General features: G+C 41.7%; 1 pseudogene across 1 annotated transcript; it reads left to right on the top strand.

Moving 5' to 3' along the window:
• Positions 1-1,825: 1,825 nt before the first annotated feature.
• LOC311615739 (large ribosomal subunit protein eL14-like) lies at positions 1,826-2,487 on the top strand (annotated as a pseudogene). The gene has a single exon. The product of its transcript is annotated as a large ribosomal subunit protein eL14-like (transcript).
• Positions 2,488-9,510: the final 7,023 nt, after the last annotated feature.

The raw sequence follows: 9,510 nt of genomic DNA, 5'->3' as shown, positions 1-9,510 counted from the left end.
GGAACAGTCACCACGTGTGACCTCATGAGGAGCAGATACTGCCCATGGTCATGAAAGCATCCCCTGCTGTGAGACCACATGGGGAGCTGTTGCTTCCCCTGACTGCCTGAGGAACATCCACCACCTGTGATGTTATGATCTGTAACCAAGCTCGCTATTGACGCTTCAGGACCCGCACAATTTGACACCTAAATCCTTCAGTCAGAACAAAATTGGGGATACAGTAGAACAACTCCCAAAGGAAAGAAAACAGGAATTGCCAAAAAAGGAACTAACTGAAATGGAGGCATGCAATATGTCAGAAAAAGAATTCAGAATAGCTATCATAAAATCATACATAATAGGCAAAAAATAAAACCTTTTTGCCTAAGAACAGGAATAAGACAGGGCTTCCCACTCTCACCACTCCTGTTTGACATAGTACTGGAAGTACTAGCCAAAGAGATCAGACAAGAAGAAGAAATAAAAGGCATTGAAATTGAAAAAGAAATAAAATTGTTCTTTTTTACAGGTGACATGATAGAAAACCCAAAAGATGACAAATAAGACTACTAGACTTCATAAATTAATTTGGCAATGTATTAGGATATAAAATTAATACTCAGAAATCTAAGGCTTTTTTTTTTTTATATACTAATAATGAACACAGGAGAAACTAAAAAAAAAATAATCCCATTTACCATTTCAACAAAAAAATGAAGACACCTAGAAATAAACTTAACCAAGGAAATAAAAGACCTGTACTTGGGAAAAAATAGGATGTTAAAAAAAGAGATATCAGAAGACATGCACAAATGGAAGTATATATCCTCTTCATGGATTGGTAGAATCAACATAATTAAAATGTCCCCACTACCCAAAGCAATCTATATATTCAATGCAATCCCCATTAAGATATCAACAGAATATATCACAGACCCAGAACAAACTCTCCAAAAATTCATCTGGAATAAAAAATAATGTTAACTAGCTGCAACAATTCTGAGAAAGATCAACAAGGTTGGAGGGATCACAATACTTATTTCAAGCTGTATTACAAAGCCACTTTTCTCAAAACTGCCTCATATGTGCACAAGAACAAACATATATACCTGTGGAACTGAACAGAGAACCCAGAAATCGACTGAAGGCATTATGCTTACTTTTTGAGAAAGAACGTACAATGCAGGCAAGACAGTCTCTTCAATAAATGATGTTTGGAAAATTGGACTGATACAAGCAAAAAAAAAAAAAAAAAAAAAAAAAAGAAACTAGGCTAGCAATTTACACCATGCACAAAAATAAAACTCAAGATGGATAAAGGATAAAGTGTAAGATGGGAAAACATAAAAATCTTAGAAGAATCTAAAGGCAGCAAAATATCAGACATATGTCATAGCAGTATCTTTATTGATACAGCTCCCAGTACAGTGGAAAACAAGGAGAAAATAAACAAATGGGACTAAATCAAAACAAAAAGCTTCTGCACTGCAAAGAAACCATCAATTAAAATCCATTGCATTGATGAACGTATTGGACAATGTTATCTCTGATAAGGGATAAGGGATTAATTTAAAAAATTTATCGGAAATTCATAAAAAAGGAAGATTAACAATCCAATAAAAAATGGACAAAGGACCTAAATAAGACCTTTTTCCTAAGAGGACATACAGGGAGCCAAAAAAACATATGAAAACATGATCAAAGTTTACTAATCAAATAAAAAAGAAAATGTGGCACCACCTCACACCCATCAGAATGCCTGTCATCAACAAAGCAATAAATGAGAAGTTCTGGTCAGGATGCGAAGAAAAAGGAACCCTCGCCTTCTCGCCGAGCGCCACCAACATGGTGTTCAGGCACTTCGTGGAGGTTGGCCGGGTTGCCACGTCTCCTTTGGGCCTCATGCGGGAAAGCTGGTCGCGATCGTAGATATCATCGATCAGAACAGGGCTTTGGTTGATGGACCTTGCACTCAAGTAAGGAGAGACAGGCTATGCCTTTCAAATGCATGCAGCTCACTGACTTCATCCTAAAGTTCCCACACAGTGCCCACCAGAAGTATGTCTGACAAGCCTGGGAGAAGGTCGATATCAATACAAAGTGGGCAGCCACAAGATGGGCCAAGAAGATCGAAGCCAGAGAAAAGAAAGCCAAGATGACAGATTTTGATCGTTACAAAGTAATGAAGGCAAAGAAAATGAGGAACCGAATAATCAAGCTTGAAGTTAAGAAGCTTCAAAAGGCAGCTCTCCTGAAATCTTCTCCCAAAAAAGCACCTGCTTCTGCTAAAGGTGCCTCTGCAGCTGCAGCAGCTGCTGCAAAAGTTCCAGGAAAAAAGGTGACCGCTGCAGGCAAGAAGGCTGCAGCCCAGAAGGTTCCCACTCAGAGACCCGCAGGCCAGAAGACAGCACCTCCAAAAGCTCAAAGGGTCCGAAAGCCCCAGGCCAGAAATCACCTGCTGCTCCCAAGGCATCTGGCAAGAAAGCATGAGAACACGAGGGGCTGCTATAAATGTATAATAAAGATTCTATTTAGAAAAAAAAAAAAAAAAAAAAAAGGTACCCTCTTGCACTGCTCTTAGGAATGCAGACTGCTGGAGAACAGTATGGAGTTTCTTGAAAAAGTTAAAAATGGAACTCCCATTGGACCCAGTAATCCCACTTCTAGGACTATATCCCAAGAAATCAGAAACACCAATCAAAAAGGACACATGCACCCCTATGTTCACAGCAGCACAATTTACAATAGCTAAGATTTGGCAATTGCCTAATTACCCATTAGCAGAAGAATGGATTAGAAAACAGTGGTACATCTATACAAAGGAATAGTATGCTGCTATAAAAAAGAAGGAACTCTAACCATTTGCTATAGTATGGATGACCAGAACATTATGCTTAGCGAAATAAGACAGTCAGAGAAAGATAAAGATCCCACGATCTCACTCTTTTGTAGACTATAATGAGCAACAATAACTAATGAATAAAAATACAGCCAGAGAAAACAATATTTCAGAATATAATGGAAGGAATCCTATTATTTGGAGATTTCTTAATATTTCCTGCAACTTTTGTGATATTATCTTATGTAAGTCAGTTTTGGTAATATTATTATATTTCAAATCTTTTTCTCTTGAAATACTAATTATTATTGCATGTCATACTATCATATTTAAAATCATTTCTCTTTAAATATTGTTTGTTGCATGTAACATTATACTTAGAAGTAGTTCCCATCGCATGATATAGCATGCACTAGGCAGCCTGCATTTTCTACGGGAGCCAGTGGGAAATGCAGTGTGCTGCTGGGAGCGGAACTGCTTCCATGGCAGTCATGTGGCTTCTGCAGGAGCCAGGAGGGAGCTGCGCTATTTCTGAGGGAGGAGGCCCTCCATCTCCTGTCCTGGCCTGTGCGTGGCAGCGAAAGCTGTGGGCTGCCCCCCCTTTTTCACAAAGTCCATGGATGCTCTGTGCTCGCTGCCCAGACACCCTCCGCAGGGCCAGGGCAGAACGCCTGCCTTGTTGCTGCAGAGATGAGGCAGGCGTTCCCTCAGAGCAGTAATTCTGTCTGCTATCAGAGGCTGCCCGGACAAGAGAAAGGAATCTGGTGGGGCTGAGGGACTTGGCACCGCCATCTTGTGGCTGTGGGCACCATCATCTGAGTGATGGGGTGACAGTTAATTTGCATATCACCCTTTATTAAATCAGTTTTTCTTGAAATACTAATGTTTGTTGCATACTACATTATCATATTTAAAATAGTTTCTCTTGAAATATTAATTTTTATTGCATGTAAATGGCTAATTATTATGTATCTGCAATCTGGAAATATATTAATTCTGTATTCTATAAAAATAACAAATTAAATAACTAGTTAGATGTACATGGTATATGTAATGTTCCATAAGTAAGTGTCATTCAGTAGAAAGTAATATAGAATTATTAGTGAGAAATAGCAGCATTTTGGTATTACAGTGAGAATAAAGAAAGTAAGATGGTAATAAATTGATGGACTTTGTTGTCAGGCTTCTTGTGCAAACCTCTTAAGGCTGAATAGCTAAAATAATCCAAAGCACGAATTATGTAAATAATTCACTACCGGTGCCTGATAAAAATGACATATATGTAAAGAAAATAATTTCCGTTTCATAATAATTTGAAGGTAAGTCTCATTTTGCTAATATTAAAAGATCAGGAACCACTTTTAAAGGTCACTTAAAAACCATATGCATATAATGACATGTATGCCACTATTCAGAATGATTCAGCTTTTACCAGGTATACCATATGAACATGTCACTCAAAGGAAAGAGAGGCCATCATCCTCCTTTCTGAGGTCTTAACCTGCGTCACTGAACTGCATCTCATCCTGGGTCAGTACTGAGCTACCTGACAGTTCAGACACACTTGAGGATTTAGCATTTTATACAATCCCTTCCACTATTTCACACACCAACATAGGTGGTGGAAAGAACACACACCTTGCAGTAAAGTGTAACTTATATCTCAGTGGGTCAGGTGCGCAGCCTCAGTTTTCTCACTTACAAAATGGGGCTACCATTTTATACAAATAGGCTTGGTTTCCGGCGTTCTACTCTGGGTGACTTAGCTCTCGGTACCTGCTGATGAACATTGCTGATGAACAATGACTGAGAAGACGCACAATGTTCTATGAAGAAGCAATTAAAATAGAAAATCAATACACATTTCTGTAGTCAAATCTATACCGTTAATTCTGGTTTTGGAAGGATTGTGCTTTCAACAACATAACATAAATCCTAAAGATAAAGAGAAAACTCATAGTGAAAGAGCCTGCACTGCTGTAAATGATAACATCTTAAAATTTTTAGGAAAATTTTGCATTGCCCTTTAAAATTAGACTAGATGCCTGATGAGCAAAAATTTTTGAAAAACATAATTCTGTAGGAGGCGTCCTTAGGCCTGTCCTGTGATCAGGGCCAATCAGGTTCTCTGCCACACCTCCTCCTCCTTCCCAATCTGCCTCCATGCTGCCAACCTGTGGTTCTCTCTTCCTTTCCTTTGCCATCTGTGTCTGTCCCCACCCACCCCCAGTTCCCTGTCCCAGCCCAGGGCGTGGCTCTGATTGGTTGACTGGGACCTGCCAGCCTGGGGTAAGGACCAGGAAGTTAGCTGGTAGGCCTCATAGGCAACTGGGTCTTGCTGGCTGGGGGAAGCTCCTGTGTTGAGAGTCTGTCCCTTGGTCGTCGGTTCTCGTCATAGTGACCACTTCTTCCGGGTCATTCCATTGTAAGCGTCACTTGGTGTTTTATATAGATGTATTTTAACTGACTTCAAAGTGGAGAGGAGAGACATAGAAACAATAATGAGGGAGAATCACAGATCTGCGACTTCCTGAAGGATGGAGCCTGCAAACTGGGCATTTTCCCTGACCAGTAATTCACCCATGATTCCTAGTTCATAGGTTAATGCTCAGCCACTGAACACACCAGGGGGCTGCGAAGCATTTTTTTTTTTACTTACTTTACAAACGGGACAAATAAAGAATACATGATGGACAGAGAGACCCCCTCCCTCCACAGGCACTTTTCTTCCCTTCCCCTTCACCTTGAACCTCAGGTGCTCCTGCATCTGCTTGCTCTTCCTCAGGTCTAACATCCGGATTCTCAGTGGTTGGCTCCTCTTGTTTAGGTGTTTCATCACTGGGCTGCTGGTCCTAGGGGAGTGTGTGTGCATAAATGGAAGGTTTTGTTGTTAATACATGACAATCATAACAATATACATAATATACATTCATGTATAATCACGAATAAGAATAAAGGCATTTTACACATGATATATTTATTCTTAATATTGTTTCTCTCCCCTCTGCCTGGTTCCTTGGAGAGGAGCTGCCCACAAGGACTTCTAAAGCTGGAACTCTTTTAAACTGTCCTGGGATAGATGTGGGCAGTCTGTGTTAATGAGCATGAGAAAGGAGCCATAGGGGGTATTTCCACTGGCAATGCCAGAGAGCAAACCTCCTGGATCAAGGTTTCCTTCCTCAGAAACCCTCCTGGTCCAATGTTACTCCCTTATCAGCTCACAAACTTTTAACACTATACCTAGAGGTATTCAACAAAACATACAGGAAAATACATTTCTATAATAGACAGTTCAAATATCAAAGCACTCACAACCACTGGTCCAACTTGCTGTTCTGACTCTTCCTCTTCTACCATGGTACTCCAATCAACTTTTGATGTTAATTTCCGACTCATATTTTACACTGGAATAGAACAATTTGATTAGGAAAATGTATGTAAGGGGGTAACTATATCACTTCCATGGCAAAATGATTATTTCTTTTCATTTTTAAAAAAAACTTTGAACGCACTCATAAAGTAAATGCACAGGCTTCCCGGTGATACCAAATACAGAGGCTTGCCAAGCCACTTAGGTCATGGCCATGCTGCCTGCCATCGCCTCAAGCAGGTGACAAAAGCCCACGTTTGCTGTCACAATGGCTTCCCCTTGACGAAGACATTCAGGACAATAATGCTTAAAGCACACTGAGTGAGCACTGCTTTGCCCGCTCCGGGGATCAGCCCATTTCCCTCCAGTCAGTCCAGGAGGAGCGCACAGGAGGGCTCCGGGCCGCCATGCCGCCTGTGCTGCTTGGCACTGTCAGGAGGCACAGGGACCAGGTGCCATCCAGGGGCTGTGCCCCTGTCTCCCTGGGGACTCTGCTGGGGGCGCTGCACACCTCGGAGGGGGCGCAGCTCCAGGCCTCAGCGGGGCGGTCCCTCAGCATGGCCGTGTCTAGGCCCTTCCTTCGCCACCCGCCCCCCCCCTTCCCAGCTCCCCAGGAGGACCGTGGATTGTGTTCTGTGGGCCGTTCCAGGTCCCTCCATGGCCCAGACACCCCAAATACTGTCCCCCAAACCCTTTACCTGCCCCCTGCCCTGGTGGGCCCAGCCCCTCCTAGTCCGGGTCACGCCAGGACTTCCAGGGCCATGGCGGCCATGATGCCTGAGAGGACAGAGGCGCTGCCCTCGAGGCCCTTCCTCCTAGGAGGCCACAGACCCCCAGCTCCGCCAACACCAAAACCCTCGGGCCTTCTCCTCACACTCTGCCATATTAATTCAACTCCCGGAGGGCAACTCTGTGGACCTACCAGGTGAATGTGAACCAGCGAGAAGGAATCAAAATGGAAGGAACACAAACACCTGTTGAGCAGTTCTCCTCAGTGAACTGGGACAGCAAGGCGCATGCGCAGCAACTAATTTGCCTTAAAGGCACAGGCGCGGAAGTAGCCATGTATGTTAAAGAACAGTTTGAACTGTGCAGCTCTGGGAATGCGCAGCAGTGGGCGTGGTCTGAGATGCGCATGCGCACGTATGAGCACACAAGCTCACTTGGGCTGCTCATACAGGAGTTGAGGTTTCCCTGCCAAGGCCACAGAGCATTGTAATGTCTAGGTCAGCCCTGGTCAAGAAAATGGCTCGAATCATTTCCCTACCGCGAATCATACTTACTCTTTCAATAACATTGTGGATAGACATGGTATGTTTAACCTCCATGGAGAATATGTTTCATAAACAGGGCCGTGACAGAAACGTATTTTTATAACATGTTTACAGGTATACTTTGACGAAACACTGCCTTCTGATTTTGGGATTCGTGACATACATAAAGGAATTCGCTCACTTCCATAAATTAAATACATTAACCTCCCCTGCGCTCACATTTTCTTAACTTCTCTGGTGTGTGGAAGTGGCCTTATATGGAAATGAACAGTCTGAACTGTGCAGCTCTGGGCATGCGCAGCAGTAGGCGTGGTCTGAAACGCTCATGTGCGGATATGAGCATGGAGGCTAACTTGGGCTCCTCATACAGGAGTTGAGTTTTCCGTGCCAAGGCCACAGAGCATTGTACTGTCTCTGTCAGCCCTTGTCAAGAAAACGGCTCGAAGTTTGTTTTTTGCCTACCCGGAATCATTCTTACTCTTCAGAAACTTCGTCGATAGACATGCTAAGTATAACCATCAGAGAGAATATGTTTCAAAAACATGGCCGTGACAGATATGTATTTTAATACTATGTTTACTCATACACTTTGACGAATAACTGCCTTCTGATTCTGGGATTAGTTTCATGAATTCAAGGAATTTGCTCACTTCCATAAATTAAATTTATTCACCCGTTTTCTTAACTTCTCTGCTTGTGTTACCGGGCATGTATCTCCAGATGGTTACTGTTTCTCTGAACATACCTGTGGTCACTCGATCAGTGTATGGTTTACCAATACCCTTAGATAACGGTGCTAGCATTTACGCTCAGTCCTCTGTCACCAGTACTTCAACCTGTACTTCTCAATCACCAGACCAACAACATGCTAAACAAAGATCACTTATAGCCTATCACCACAGTCATCATGTGCAACATCCGTTTTCCTGTATACACTTTTACAAGTTTTTACATTGAGAAACAAGGATATCTAAGTTAGAAGTTGAATCCCAAAGTCTGCTTTGAATGGGATTCAATAACTAATTTTGAATACACTCTGTTCCACCTTAATTGTGAGGATTGAAGTAGGTGATACATGTATGGAACCCAGCACAGAGAGGTTGTAATGAGTAGTATATACTGTATAAATGCGATTAATTATTCTTATTATGGAAGATCTCAAGAAATGGAGCTATTGTTATAAGTACATAGCTGAGCATATGGTCAGGTCATTCATTACCATGTAGGAGATTGAAATTATCCAGGCAAATTATTAGAGCAATGACTTTTACCTTAGTGCGTGGACAAAAATAAACAAGGCGTGTGGCCCACCAGCTGTGAGTTTGACATGCTTGGCAAGTTTGATATCAGTAGACAATCAGGAGTGGGTAGCTTTCAAGTGACAGCATCATCACAGATATCTAAGAGGGAATATGAGCATTTCATAAAAACTGAAGTGATGGGCACATTGATGCATCCCAGTTCTGCTCTTGTGCTGTGAGTAGGCTCTGATACTAAAAAATGAGATGCCACTCAGAGCTGACCATGGGAAAGCCTATTGCTCCCCTGTTCACAGCCTTGAATAGACTTGCATTCCAAGGAACAGAAGATTTTTTATTTATCACTTCATCTGAAGAAACTAGTGTCCCTTTGTCCCCAAATCCAAAGATAATATGTGAAATAAAATGGCTTAATGTTGTTCATGAGGTCCTTTATTAATATCCTAAATATAGTATGAAAATGTAGTTTATTCAGAAGAATAACATATCATGACCAGCCACTCTCCCTCCAAGAAATATAGGATTTTTTAAACTTAGAATGTTATCTATATAACTCACCATATTAACAGATTAATGGAAGGAAAAATCCTATGACCAGTTCAAGAAATACACAAGTGTCTGATGGAAGTCCACAAATACTCAAGATTAAAATTCTTACCAGATTAAGATTGGAATGGAAATTCCTTTTTTTCACAGTGAACATGGTAAAATGTTAAACATTTTTCCATTTCATATCAAGAATAAAGCAGCATTCACAAACTAATCCCAATTTTATTAGCATTGTAC

The sequence above is a fragment of the Pipistrellus hanaki genome (genome assembly GCF_964339955.1).
Source record: "Pipistrellus hanaki genome assembly, chromosome: X".
In the NCBI taxonomy this organism is placed as follows: Eukaryota; Metazoa; Chordata; class Mammalia; order Chiroptera; family Vespertilionidae; genus Pipistrellus; species Pipistrellus hanaki.
Note: the sequence above shows the minus strand (reverse complement) of the source record. Positions and strands in the feature narration are given on the sequence as shown.